This window comes from Schistocerca gregaria, chromosome 4, assembly GCF_023897955.1.
Source record: "Schistocerca gregaria isolate iqSchGreg1 chromosome 4, iqSchGreg1.2, whole genome shotgun sequence".
NCBI classification, from domain to species: Eukaryota; Metazoa; Arthropoda; class Insecta; order Orthoptera; family Acrididae; genus Schistocerca; species Schistocerca gregaria.
The window spans coordinates 366484153-366499142 of record NC_064923.1 but is presented as its reverse complement, the minus strand read 5'-3'; positions in this window follow the sequence as shown (position 1 = coordinate 366499142).

Sequence of the window (14990 nt, the reverse complement as noted above, 5' to 3'; positions counted from 1 at the left end):
GCCTGCTTTTATTGTTTTTTAACTTCTTCCTAAGTTTTAAAAAGTTTGTAGGCTGCAGAGTAGCGTAATGAGTACTGGAGCTGTCGAACTTCACTGCTGCCCTGTCCCAACTGAACTACGACAGACGACGACCCGGAAATCTAGAGGTCGCTCCAAAGATAATACCACAGTACCTGCTATCGATAAGCGCTGCTGCTGTCACTGACGGACAGACAAAGCTAGCAAACGTAGTGGCACCAGTAAACAGACTAAGAAAACGAGAGGTGACAATCCCAATACACGACGGCAACCAGTCAATGGCACCAAGGCGAGCAGGAGCACGCCTCATTGACTTACCATATTTCCATTTGGTAACCTGTCATGAGATATTGGTGAGACTAGAAACTAAACTAAGCTCCTTCCGAACAGGCCTTGGAAGGCTCAGTGGTACCGACCGGACGCCGTGTCATCCTCAGCCCACAGGCTTCACTGGATGCTGATATGGAGGGCATGTGCTCAGCACACCGTTCTCCCAGCCGCATATCAGTTTACGAGACCGGAGCCGCTACTTCTCAATCAAGTAGCTTCTCACTATGCCTCATAAGTTCTGAATGCACCCCGTTTGCCAATAGCTCTCGCCAGACCCAATAATCACCTATCCAAGTGCTACCCTAGCGTGACAGAACTTAAATTCGGTGATCTGACGGGAACCACTGGGGCAAGGCGGTTGGCCCTTGATGAGACTGGTGGTATGAAATAAAAGAACACGAGACAACGCTTGAACGAAAATGATTGATTATACACACTTGTAGGAACTTAAACTGATAAATACATCAAAACAGATGGTGGTTAGGAGAGGGTAACGAACGAAACAGAGCTCTGCTTCAAGGGTGCTTGTGTCGCAGTTATAGTCATATGTTATTCGACAATTTCTTTGAGTTGTCAAGGCTGCACGCGATTGTACAGCATTGTTTGCCAATTATTGACCGTAAGATGCTACGTAGACGAGACGTCAGTGGCAAGATAAGGAGGCCACACCGATCGCCAGACGACAACCCAGTTGGCATTGGGAAGCTTTCCCTCACTCACACTCGGTGACCTGTTCTGCTTAAGATAACTATAGATCGCCGCATTCAAGGACACAGCTCAGTTCGAGGAAAAAATGGCGGAAGTAATAAGGAGGGTCGCGGGACGTCTGAACCTGAATAGATGCAAAGAGAGAACGTGCTGTGTAACGTTACTTGAATCCAGGCGAGGTATTCGACCGTCTACAACTAGTACAGGGTATGGTGAACTTGTTTGCGAATCTGTGCGGCGTCAAGGAGATAGTACGATGGAGTCCTGAGGGCTCCACCATTCCCAGCAAGCCACGTGCGTTAGGAAGGGACCGGATGTGGGGAAAATCCCTAAGCTGGGAATCTGGATGAATGTTACTCGCTTGGCCTTTGCGCAGGAGGTGCTCGAATAAACGGCGGAGTGTCAGAAAATCTTAATGGTGGATAAGTTACAGCTCTTTGATACTCAACGCTAACTCACATAAAATATTAACGAAAATATGAAAATATTTGCGGTCTCATAAAAGCTTTCATCTCAAAAAGCCACTATTTTATTTATTTAGCCAATATTTTATTTTTTGACTTGTTGTTGTGGTCTTCAGTCCTGAGACTGGTTTGATGCAGCTCTCCATGCAAATCTATCCTCTCCCAGTACCTACTGCAACCTACATCCTTCTGAATCTGCTTAGTGTATTCATCTATTGGTCTCCCTCTACGACTTTTGCCCTCCACACTGCCCTCCAATGCTAAATTTGTGATCCCTTGATGACTCAGGACATGTCCTACCAACCGATCCCTTCTTCTAGTCAAGTAGTGCCACAAACGACTCTTCTCCCCAATCCTATTCAATATCTACATCTACATGACTACTCTGCAATTCACATTTAAGTGCTTGGCAGAGAGTTCATCGAACCACAATCATACTATCTCCCTACCATTCCACTCCCTAACAGCGCGGGAAAAACGAACACCTGAACCTTTCTGTTCGAGCTCTGATTTCTCTTATTTTATTTTGATGATCATTCCTACCTATGTAGGTTGGGCTCAACAAAATATTTTCGCATTCGGAAGAGAAAGTTGGTGACTGAAATTTCGTAAAAAGGTCTCGCCGCGACGAAAAACGTCTATGCTGTAATGACTTCCATCCCAACTCGTGTATCATATCTGCCACACTCTCTCCCCTATAACGTGATAATACAAAACGAGCTGCCTTTTTTGCACCCTTTCGATGTCCTCCGTGAATCCCACGTGGTAAGGATCCCACACCGCGCAGCAATATTCTAACAGAGGACGAACGAGTGTAGTGTAAGCTGTCTCTTTAGTGGACTTGTTGCATCTTCTAAGTGTCCTGCCAATGAAACGCAACCTTTGGCTCGCCTTCCCGACAATATTATCTATGTGGTCCTTCCAACTGAAGTTGTTCGTAATTTTAACACCCAGGTACTTAGTTGAATTGACAGCCTTGAGAATTGTACTATTTATCGAGTAATCGAATTCCAACGGATTTCTTTTGGAACTCATGTGGATCATCTCACACTTTTCGTTATTTAGCGTCAACTGCCACCTGACACACCATACAGCAATCTTTTCTAAATCGCTTTGGAACTGATACTGGTCTTCGGATGACCTTACTAGACGGTAAATTACAGCATCATCTGCGAACAATCTAAGAGAACTGCTCAGATTGTCACCCAGGTCATTTATATAGATCAGGAACAGCAGAGGTCCCAGGACGCTTCCCTGGGGAACACCTGATATCACTTCAGTTTTACTCGATGATTTGCCGTCTATTACTACGAACTGCGACCTTCCTGACAGGAAATCACGAATACAGTCGCACAACTGAGACGATACCCCATAGCTCCGCAGCTTGATTAGAAGTAGTTTGCGAGGAACGGTGTCAAAAGCTTTCCGGAAATCTAGAAATACGGAATCAACTTGAGATCCCCTGTCGATAGCGGCCATTACTTCGTGCGAATAAAGAGCTAGCTGCGTTGCACAAGAGCGATGTTTTCTGAAGCCATGCTGATTACGTATCAATAGATCGTTCCCTTCGAGGTGATTCATAATGTTTGAATACAGTATATGCTCCAAAACCCTACTGCAAACCGACGTCAATGATACAGGTCTGTAGTTAAATGGATTACTCCTACTACCCTTCTTGAACACTGGTGCGACCTGCGCAATTTTCCAATCTGTAGGTACAGATCTATCGGTGAGCGAGCGGTTGTAAATGAGTGCTAAGTAGGGAGCTACAGTATCAGCGTAATCTGAAAGGAACCTAATCGGTATACAATCTGGACCTGAAGACTTGCCCGTATCAAGCGATTTGAGTTGCTTCGCAACTCCTAAGGTATCTACTTCTAAGAAAATCATGCTAGCAGATGTTCGTGTTTCAAATTCTGGAATATTCCATTCGTCTTCCCTGGGGAAGGAATTTCGGAAAACTGCGTTCAATAACTCCGCTTTAGCGGCACAGTCGTCGATAACAGTACCATCGGCACTGCGCAGCGAAGGTATTGACTGCGTCTTGCCGCTTGTGTACTTTACATACGACCAGAATTTCTTCGGATTTTCTACCAAATTTCGAGACAATGTTTCGTTGTGGAACCTATTAAAGGCATCTCGCATCGAAGTACGTGCCAAATTTCGCGCGTCTGTAAATTTTAGCCCATCTTCGGGATTTAGCGTTCTTCTGAACTTCGCATGCTTTTTCCTTTGCCTCTGCAACAGCGTTCGGACCTTTTTTGTGTACCACGGGGGATCCGTTCCATCTCTTACCAGTTTATGGGGTATGAATATCTCAATTGCTGTTGCTACTATATCTCTGAATTTGAGCCACATCTCGTCTACATTCACATAGTCAGTCCGGAAGGAATGGAAATTGTCTTTTAGGAAGGCTTCTAGTGACACTTTATCCACTTTTTTAAATAAAATTATTTTGCGTTTGTTTCTGATGGATTTGGAAGAAATGGTGTTGAGCCTAGCTACAACGACCTTGTGATCACTAATCCCTGTATCAGTCATGATGCTCTCTATCAGCTCTGGATTGTTTGTGGCTAAGAGGTCAAGTGTGTTTTCGCAACCATTTACAATTCGCGTGGGTTCGTGGACTAACTGCTCGAAATAATTTTCGGAGAAATCATTTAGGACAATCTCGGAAGACGTCTTCTGCCTACCACCGGTTTTTAACAAGTATTTTTGCCAACATACCGAGGGTAGGTTGAAGTCCCCACCAACTATAACCGTATGAGTGGGGTATTTATTTGTTACGAGACTCAAACTTTCTCTGAACTGTTCCGCAACTGTATCATCGGAGTCTGGGGGTCGGTAGAAGGAGCCAATTATTAACTTAATTCGGCTGTTAAGTATAACCTCCACCCATACCAATTTGCACGGAGTATCTACTTCGACTTCACTACAAGATAAACCACTTCCGACAGACACAAACACTCCACCACCAATTCTGCCTAATCTATCTTTCCTGAACACCGTCTGAGACTTCGTAAAAATTTCTGCAGAACTTATTTCAGGCTTTAGCCAGCTTTCTGTACCTATAACGATATCAGCTTCTGTGCTTTCTATTAGTGCTTGAAGCTCGGGGACTTTTCCAGCGCAACTACAACAATTTACAACTATAATTCCGACTGTTCCTTGATCCAAGCACGTCCTGTAATTGCCATGCACCCTTTGACATTGCAGCCCAGCCCGTACTTTCCCGAGGCCTTCTAACCTAAAAAAAACGCCCAGTCCACGCCACACAGCCTCCGCTACCTGTGTAGCCGCCAGCTGAGTGTAGTGAACTCCTGACCTATTCAGGGGAACCCGAAACCCCACCACCCTATGGCGCAAGTCAAGGAATCTGCAACCAATACGGTCGCAAAACCGTCTGAGCCTCTGATTCTGACCCTCCTCCCGGCTCTGCACCAAAGGTCCGCAGTCGGTTCTGTCAACGATGCTGCAGATGGTGAGCTCTGCCTTCATCTCGTAAGCAAGACCGGCAGCCTTCACCAAATCAGATAGCCGCTGGAATCCAGAGAGAATTTCCTCAGATCCAAAGCGACACACGTCATTAGTGCCGACATGTGCCACCACCTGCAGCTGGCTGCACCCTGTGCTCTTCATGGCATCCGGAAGGACCTTTTCCACGTCAGGAATGACTCCTCCCGGAATGCACACGGGGTGCACACTGGATTTCTTCCCCTCCTTAGCCGCCGTATCCCTAAGGGGCCGCATTATGCGCCTAACATTGGAGCTCCCAACTAGCAGTAAGCCCACCCTCTGCGATTGCCCGGACCTTGAAGGCTGAGAATGATCCTCTGAAACAGGGTAGGCAGCTGCATCTGGCTCAGCCAGAGACAGTGCCTGAAACCGGTTTGTCAGACGCACCGGGGAGGCTTTCTGATCAGCCTCCGGAGACGCCTTTCGCTGCCTGCCACGCCTTGGAACGACCTCCCAATCAACCACAGGCGAGGGCTCAGCCCCACTGCGGGCAGCAACCGGGGCAACCACAGCGGCAGACCGATCTGGGGACAGACGGGACGAGGTTGACATCCCCGTGATACCCAAGTCCGGCTCCCCACAGTGGTGCCCATTGGCAACAGCCTCAAGCTGCGCGACCGAAATCAGCGCCGATTGCAGCTGTGAGCGAAGGGATGCCAAGTCAGCCCTCATCCGAACACAGCAATCGCAGTCCCTGTCCATTCTAATCGATGTTGAACAACAGTTACTGAAACACGAGTCCGTGCCTAGATAACGCAAGCGAAACACGCAAAGAATGTATCAACTAACCTGTACAACTGCCTAACGACTGCGCTACAATCTGCTGAATTTACGATTACAGTAACTAAAACTCGAAATTGCACCTCCTATACGAAACTCACACGCAATTTAAATAAGAATCTACCAAGTAAACACTAAAGCGCGATGCTACAACTGTCAAATACTATAATACGCCCGAAATATATGAATTAAACAATGCAAGTACCCAAAAACACGAAAAGAAATTAATTAAACTATCTATCAAATAAGTAAGCTAGGGTTATACGACTTGCTGCTGCAGCTGCTTATCCAACGGCGGCAGGGAGCACAATGGCTGTGACCAACCGACACTGGCTGTTCAAAACAAAAACAGAAGACAGACGACTACGCGAATTTACACTATTCAGGTACTAAGGCGCGATGCTACAACCCTCAAATACTATAATACGCCCGAAATATATGAATTAAACAATGCAAGTACCCAAAAACATGCAAAGAAATTAATTAAACTATCTAACAAATAAGTAAGCTAGGGTTATACGACTTGCTGCTGCAGCTGCTTATCCAACGGCTCATTAGTTACGTGATCTACCCACCTACCCACCTGACTTATGACCTCTTTATATCTATTTATTACGCAATGTTTGTCAGAACATAGTATTTTCGACATTTACACAGCTAATGAATACAGAGTGACTACCACACATGTGATCATACTTTTGTAGCTATTTTATGAACATTTAATATTTTGTCAGTAACTTTATTTAAATGTTGATTGCGAGTGCTATTATAAAACACAGTAATTTAAAAGCGGTCAATCGCTTGTATTAGCTGACACCACTGTTGTAAAGAGTGCTAAAAGACGCTGCTGCAAGATAGGCAAAAATAATTGTTTTAAGCAATACTTCAGGACAGTATGTTGCCATTTATCGTGAGCTTACCTGCACAAGAAAGCTGGTTTATTTATTTATGAACCAGCTATTACTTATATTTATTATAAATGCTCTGAATGCGATCGAACGTTTATGACATGTCATCACTTAAATATTGTTATTATATATTAGGTTAGTCTAGGTAGTGGTCAACGTGAATCAAATTTTGTGTGTAGAGCTAAAGCATGAGGATGACCTTCAACCATTGGGAGGTGCACAGTAGCGGAGCACTGCTGGATTCAAGTGGAGATGGGGACTTCTAGAGAGAAGAGCTCAAGGGAGCGACTCTGCTTTATGTCGAGAGCTGGAAGAAGACAGACCGTCCTGTGGCAGCCAGCATGATTCGATCGTGGAGGTGTTTGATTCTTGGTGGTGAGCGGCCGCTATCTTATTTGTGAAGGGACTTTATAATTCAAGAGGTCTGAATGTACTCCCGAGTAGGGCTCTTGCTTTTCCACTTGCAGTACAGAACAGCTCATAGACAGAGTATTACTGTTCTTTGTATCGCGTATGGTAATTTGTGAATGTTGAACTATTTTGAACTGGTGAATCTTTCGTGTGTCATGTTTCTGAAATAGGCTTGGTTTTTGCGAGTCTTTGATGACTGTTTCGTTTTGGGATTTTCCTTCCATTCTCCTAACGCTCTGGATGTAATTTTACTGCATTTGATAAGTGTATTTTCTGCCTGTATCTTATCTGAATATTATAGGACCAATTCCCGTTTATTTGAGATATACTTTCTTGACTACACATTATTCAACATAATTCTCTGTCGTCTACATCAATTACAGATGTCACAATAGAACCCTTCAGTTCTTCCTTTATCTTTTATTTCGGTGTATTTTACTAGTTCACAATTCTAGCCAATGCGCAAACTATTTGACTGTAGGATCACAGCTACAATTTATTATTTGTAGCGAATTAGCTGCGGGGAATGCAAACAGATGTGCACTGCTCGACCCTATGAGTACGTCGAGCTATTATTCTTTCTAAACATAGCCAAGCGTAGCCCAGGTACCTAAGGTACGAGTAACCGAAGATAGAGAAGCAACTGGTGTGTTCATATGGGATGCTGTTTAGGAAGAGATACTACTCAGCAATAACTGTTAGGTGCTGTCGAAGGTGCAAGAACCTTTAGCACCAGGCTGGTAAGGCACGTGGGACAACAGCGCCACAATACGATGTGAGAGCTGACGAAAAGGCCTATCGCTCTGTCAGGGATATGATGCATGCCTGAATTCCCCTTCCTTCAAACCGCGGGAAACATATGAACCCAGTGCCGCTAGCATGCGGTGGGACATGGACGATGGAGTGTCTGTGCCACTTGAGGGTTACATGACGCCAAACAAACATTTACATATTGTATCCAACGTCTGGTCTAGCAGTCCAGCTCGTAGTTCGGTCGGTAGGAGCCGGCAGTTGAGGGCAATCGTGTAGAGCGATTACTTACGAAATCGAGTCCTAAGCATTGGAGAGCAGCAGCTATACGCGATGGAGCAGCAGTGTTCTCAGGAAGCCCCGCATCTGTAGACAGAGCGCCCAATTTGCGGAAGTTATGGCACCTAACAGTAGCTTCTCCATAGCTGGTGAACCATTACAGTGTCACCCTGACCTCAGGACCGCTACGCAGAACGAAAGATCATCTGCATGATCAGTGCAGCTAAATACATGGTCACCGAGAGACATCCCAGAGAGGCTTTGATGAAGGCTGCAGAGCAACGGTTCCACGGCCAAAAAATACTAAAGTGCAGAGAGCGGACAGTCTTGACGTACCTAATGATGGATGAACATGCGAGGAGCAAGACGTCCATTGTAGAGTACACAGGACGTCGCTCCACGAAGAAGATGCATTACGCGTCGACGGGAGTACCCCTTCCAGATAGCCGTGATCGACCTGATCGAACGCCTGGTTGAGGACAAGAGTGGTCAAAAGTCCGGCCACAGGACGAACGTGAGCGAGAACGATTATGTCTCATAGCAATAGAAGACAGTGCGGATGTTACTGATACCTCCCAAAGAGACCTGGTCAACGGAAGTTAGAGACCGGGCCATCCGTTTAAACCCTGCAGCCAACAGCCAGCTAAAGATCTTTGTGTCGCTGCTGGGACAGGTAATCGCTTATCCGTGGTGTACCTCGAAGCTTGTGGATAAGAATGAGGAGACCGTCAACACAGCCGCCTGAGATCTGCACGATAGGTGACATAAGGTCCCGATAAATTTCTTTCCACACCGGGACAGTAGGATACGAAATGTCCGATAAAACTCTAGGAGACCGTCAAAGCTGGCTAATTTGTTCGTGGAACTTACTTGGAAAACATCACGGACTTCGTCCTCCTTGACGTCGACGACCATATCCATCATCGCATCTCCAGGAACAGAGCCAAAGGAGAGCCGGGGACTGCTGTAATGTTGGCGGGGTGGTGACATCGTGCAGAGAACAGCATAACATAGTGTGTACGGACGACAGACCCTGAGTAAGTGCCGCCCAACATCAGTCGTTAGAACATTAATTAAAGTTTTATGAACGTAGGCTCCCGCTGCCGGTGTCACAGTGATTAAAATTCTTCTGGTTATTATACAACATCAACAGAGAAGATGGCTACAAACTCCCGGCGTCTTGGCTCTCGGCCATCCCAGTCCAACGGGCCGCGACCGGTTGCGGGGCAAAAGCTACACGAGACACGGACGTATCTGCACTAACAGCTGTAGAGCAACTGTCAGTCCACTTTCGCGCACAACTGAAGCAAAACTTGCCGACCAGAAGCCGTACGCTGGTTGGCGGACAGCTACCAATCATTGACGACATGGACATCCGCGAATAGCCTCTTTCTTTCCATCTTCCCTTACGTCACGACTAGCCAATCATATTAGAGGGACAATTAAAAGTTTTGCAACAGGGACGTCAAACATCGATAGTCTGTAATAAATAGAAGCACGTACCCCCATGCAAAACTAGTCGTGCCCTGAGGAAGGCAGTTGCAAACCGGACGAAACATCGGTTTTAGTTTACTATTGTTGTTAGTTTTTAGCAATGACGCTGCATAATACCCCGAAGAATTTTGATCATTAATCAAAGTCTTCTCACTGTGGCAGTTACGCTATCGTGTGGTACATAGACGGACGCTCCTGCGCTGACGCGTCGTGTCTGCACGTCCTGACCAAATCTTCTTCAAGGTGATGGCGAGAAAGGGTAGCGAATGCGGCATCATAGTATATTCCCGAAGAACGGTGAATAAATATCCAAGGTTCATCCCTGATGCGCTGATCTCCCTTCCGTAACCGAAGTCTGGCGGATGGCAGGCTTTGCATCGAGAACCCACAATGACAAGGCAGACTGATACGCATCACAGTATCGACAACGATCTGTCCACGTGGTCTCGATGAGCTGCCTGCAGTCTGGTAAAGTAAGATGGATCGTGTTCAGTTTCCATGGACCCTGACCGTGCTACACTCTTTGGCGGCAGAGACTGATGGCACAAATACATGCGTCGCAGAGAATGAAATGGGACAGACCTCAGCACCCTGCAACCCACCGCCAGTATCGCGGCAGAAATAAACACGTTCTAGGTGACTGGAAGAATAGCCAGTGAAGTGCGTAAACCTTGGATAATCAAGATGAACATACTGTCAAAAGTCCACAAGGTTGATATGCTGGACAATTGCCGCTACTGCTGTGAAGAGAGAGTGATTAGTCATTAAGTATTTGGTCGCCTCCCATTATTAATGCATTCTGCAGACCCTAGGAGAAGAAACAGCCATACCTCTGCCATCAGAAAGATAGGCAACTGTATCAGCGAGGATACCGTCACATAAAAGGACTACCATCCTACTACCAGTTGGGGAAGCATGAGAGACGTATACTGTAAAGATATGGGGAGCGCAACAAATTGACACATGCACGTCCTAAAGGAGAGCAACGATAACATCCATGACATACAGCTTTTCATAGAGTAATGGCACACGCTAAGGGTATTGATGTTTCTCAAAATGGTTCAAATGGCTCTGAGCACTATGAGACTTAACTTCTGAGCTCATCAGTCCCCTACAACTTAAAACTACTTAAACCTAAGTAACCTAAGGACATCACACACATCCATGCGGTTCCAAACTGTAGCGCCTAGAACCGCTCGGACACTCCGGCCGGTATAGATGTTTCTAGAATGAAATTTTCACTCTACAGGGGAGTGTGCGCTGATATGAAACTTCCTGGCAGATTAAAACTGTGTGCCGGGCCGAGACTCGAATTCGGGACCTTTTGCCTTTCGCGGGCAACTGCTCTAGGAAGGAAAGTAGGAGAGGAGGTATTGGCGGAATTAAAGCTATGTGGACGGGTCGTGTGTCGTGCTTGGGTAGCTCAGGTGGTAGAGCACTCGCCCGCGAAAGGTAAAGGTCCCGAGTTGGAGTCTCGGCCCGGCACACAGTTTTTATCTGCTATGAAGTTTCGGTATTGATGTTGACCATAACCATGCGATAAGTTTGAAAGTCTGTCAGGGTCAAGAGGGCGACCGTGGAAGAACACATTACTGTGATGGGGAAGTAGCTGACTCCGCAGAGGGGGGTTACATTGTTCTGAACGTCCCTGCTCAGCATGGGCATTGTCTGCCAAGGAGACAGACGTCTCATTGGGCCGGTTCAATGGAATACTACCAGAGAGGTGCGCCCGCAAGTGGCGTGAGACACAGAAACGAGAGCAACAAGAGATGGCTCGTGTCCGCAGGTGGATGCTGACTGGAGAAGGAGGGAGGAAAAAGACGTTGCTTCCGTTGCCAAGATGTTGGAGGAAAGCACATCATTAGTACGACTGTCGTCATCTTGTGCACACATACGAGGGAGGAAGTCATCAAAAGGAGTACGACGCCGTTTCTTCCGTTTCCTCGGCTTAATCCCAAGTCGGATGGCGGATGGCTGGCGCCCGACATGCGACCAGGCGACAGAAAAGTGGAGATCAGTACAGTTCCATGATCAACAGCCATGGTGTCAGGACAGACGGCTTGCGTCTGCTGACGGCCATTGTCCGTCATTAATGCCCTCAGCGGCTGTGTAGGAGGGACAGACAAAATGTCGTCGAGAGGCGTCGACGCCGGTGCCAACATATTCAGAGTTGGTACAGCAGGCAGCCGCGCCTAGGAAGTGTAAAACAGAGCTAACACAGTGGGCACTGCTGTGAGAGCGACGTCTCACATCGGCGTCTGAACCAGTCTACGTCACAGGCATTCAGAATGGACAAAACCTTCCTGGCTGCAACCAAATGAAGGGCGCGGCTGGCCATCGCAAATGACGGCAGCCTTGCAGCCGGCAAAAACCAAGCAAGAAGGCACATTTTATAGCAGTTCAGTTTTTATCTGACGGATACCACGATAAGATTAGAACGTCTTGCACGTTCCAGCAGCGTGCCTGATGACGTTGCCATAAAGTTTAAAGGCAGCCATCACAACGTCCGACGGCACCTCAAACGGGCGTTCGACAACCCTCAACCTTCAAAAGCCAAAACCATCGTGATCAACCAAAACAGCCAATATATGGCCGTCAGAGTCTCGGTACTTGAGATCTGTGTCATGGCGCCGCACAACGTCTGCGTGCACCTCTCCATTTGCCGGATTTATGTACACAGTTGTACTAAGTATCGAAAAATGAATTCCGAGAACATCTTGCACCGGTACATGCATTTAGCTCCGTGTAAACCTTTCTAATTTATACACTTTTGGTCATCCATAATCCAACAGAAAAGTTAATTTAATCGTGGCTTGATGGTACGAAAATATCAATATGGTCGACGAATTCGGACACCAAGACAAGACGCTATGTGAAAATAAACAAACGAACACTCGCTCGCAAGCAGCACAACAGGCCTGACCACTGCCTAAGGCAGACTACCAAACTGAACTGAATGTTCAAATGTGTGTGAATCTTATGGGACTTGGCTGCTAAGGTAATCAGTCCCTAAGCTTACACACTGCTTAACCTAAATTATCCGAAGGTCAAACACACAAACCTATGCGCGAGGGAGGACGCGGACCTCTGCCGGGACCAGCCGCACAGTCCATGACTGCATCGCCCTAGACCGCTCGGCTAATCCCGCACGGTCAAACAGAACTATCCAAGGACGACTTTACTTGAGCCAGTATCTCGTCTCTTACCTTCCAAACATCACAGATGGTCTCCTGCGAAACTTGGGCTGGGCGGTGGGGGGGGGGGGGGGGGGGGGGGAGGTGGGAGGTGGGGCGTTAGCACTCCGGGAAGAAAGGATATTGCGGGGACATTGCTTAGCCACAGCCTAGGAGATGTCCGCAGAATGAAATTTTGTTTCTGCAACGGAGTTTGCGCTCGTGTGAAACTTCCTGTCAGGTTCAAACCGTGTGCCGGACTGAGACAGGAATTAGTTAACTATGCTTTTCTTGAGCAAGTGCTCTACACCTGAGTGACCCAAGCAGGACTCACTACCCGTACTCACAGTTCGTCCGCCAGGAAGTGACAGCATTGTCATACCATGACTGTCGTTACAGTACGATAGATTTTCCATTTCTAGGGGCTATATCACTAAACAATTTTTCCACTTCTTTGAGGATTCCTCTTCGAACCAAATTTGCTTCATCGAGGGACGAACAATTTTAACAGTAATTTCTATATTGGAGGGTAGGTAAAGACCAGCTGAAGACATTAAGAAGTATGGATTGGATATATTGGCATTGTCAAAAAAAGGTGGTCAAAATCTGTGGCCGACCACTGTGGCCGAGCGGTTCTAGGTGCTTCAGTCCGGAACCGCGCTGCTGCTGCGGTCGCAGGTTCGAATCCTGCCTTGGGCATGGATGTGTGTGTTAGCCGTAGGTTAGTTAGGTTTAAGTAGTTCATAGTCTAGGAGACTGATGACCTCAGATGTTAAGTCCCATAGTGGTTAGAGCCATTTGAACCAGAATCTGGGATAATTAAAAACATAATCATGATTCTGTGTATAGGATAAGTGAAGAAGAAGGTGTTAGGGAAGCTATAAAACGAGCAAAGTGAAGTGGAAAGGTTCAATCCAGATGTAGTAGGGGTCAGTGAGATGAAATGGAGAGATCAGCATTTCCGATCAAATGAATGTAGAGTATTATCAGCAGCAGCAGAAAATGGTATAGCGGGAGAAGGATTCGTCATGTGCAGAAAGGTAACGTGAGAGGATGAGGTACTTTGAAAAATTCAGTGATACGGCATTCTCATCAAAATCCACGGCAAACCATCGCCAACAACAATAAATGCCGGCCACTGGTGGCCGAGCGGATCTGGCGCTACAGTCTGGAACCGCGCGACCGCTACGGTCGCAGGTTCGAATCCTGCCTCGGGTGTGGATGTGTGTGTTGTCCTTAGGTTAGTTAGGTTTCAGTAGTTCTAAGTTATAGGGGACTTATGACCTCAGCAGTTGAGTCCCATAGTGCTCAGAGCCATTTGAACCATTTGAACCAACAATAAGCCAAGTATGCATGTTGACGTCACTAGTAGAAAATGAAGAGATAGGGAAACTACATGTGGTTAACTCAGTACACAAAAAGCTAAACGATAATCGAACCCTCACACGGAGTTGGACTCTGAGTTACGGGAAATGAGGGCCCAGTAGAAGGAATAAGGGAGAGGAAAAGATAACTGCGTTCTGCAGTAAACTGATAGTGGCAAACATAGCAGAGGTATCGCCAGCTATGTGGACAGTTTAAGAGACACGGAATGTGTACTGTGCTTTGGCGCCCCAGCAATTCAGAGGTCAAATATATGAAAACAGAAAGTAATCTATCCGAATATGATATACTGATATTCATAATGAAGTAATAAGCAGCCAACTGCGTGAAAGAAATTTAACTTCTTTACCGGTTTCAGGCACTTAACGTTCTTCTTCAGAAGGTTATACTTATCACGTTATTTTCGGATGTCAATAATAAGATGCATACAGCAAAATGCCGTAGTAGTAAAAAAAAACACAGTGGCAATAAGTAGTACAATACTGAATCCGTTAATACAATAAGAGTTCGTAAGTGCTTAAATGTAAGCATCTACGAGCTCTTACTATATTAATGGATTCTCTTAAAGTTCAGCCTGCTCTGTATCACAACTAAAAGTAGAAACCAACTAAATACAAATAAATTCAAACTTAGTTTCTATCAGCTTGCAAGCAGTTCAGTTCAGTTACTGCAACTCAGCCCTTCTACTGTGCCCACACTTTCTGCAATTACGCTAAGGAGCACAGTTCCTGGAGTTCCATTCAGAATACATGCTGGCTTAGCAGTCGACATTTACG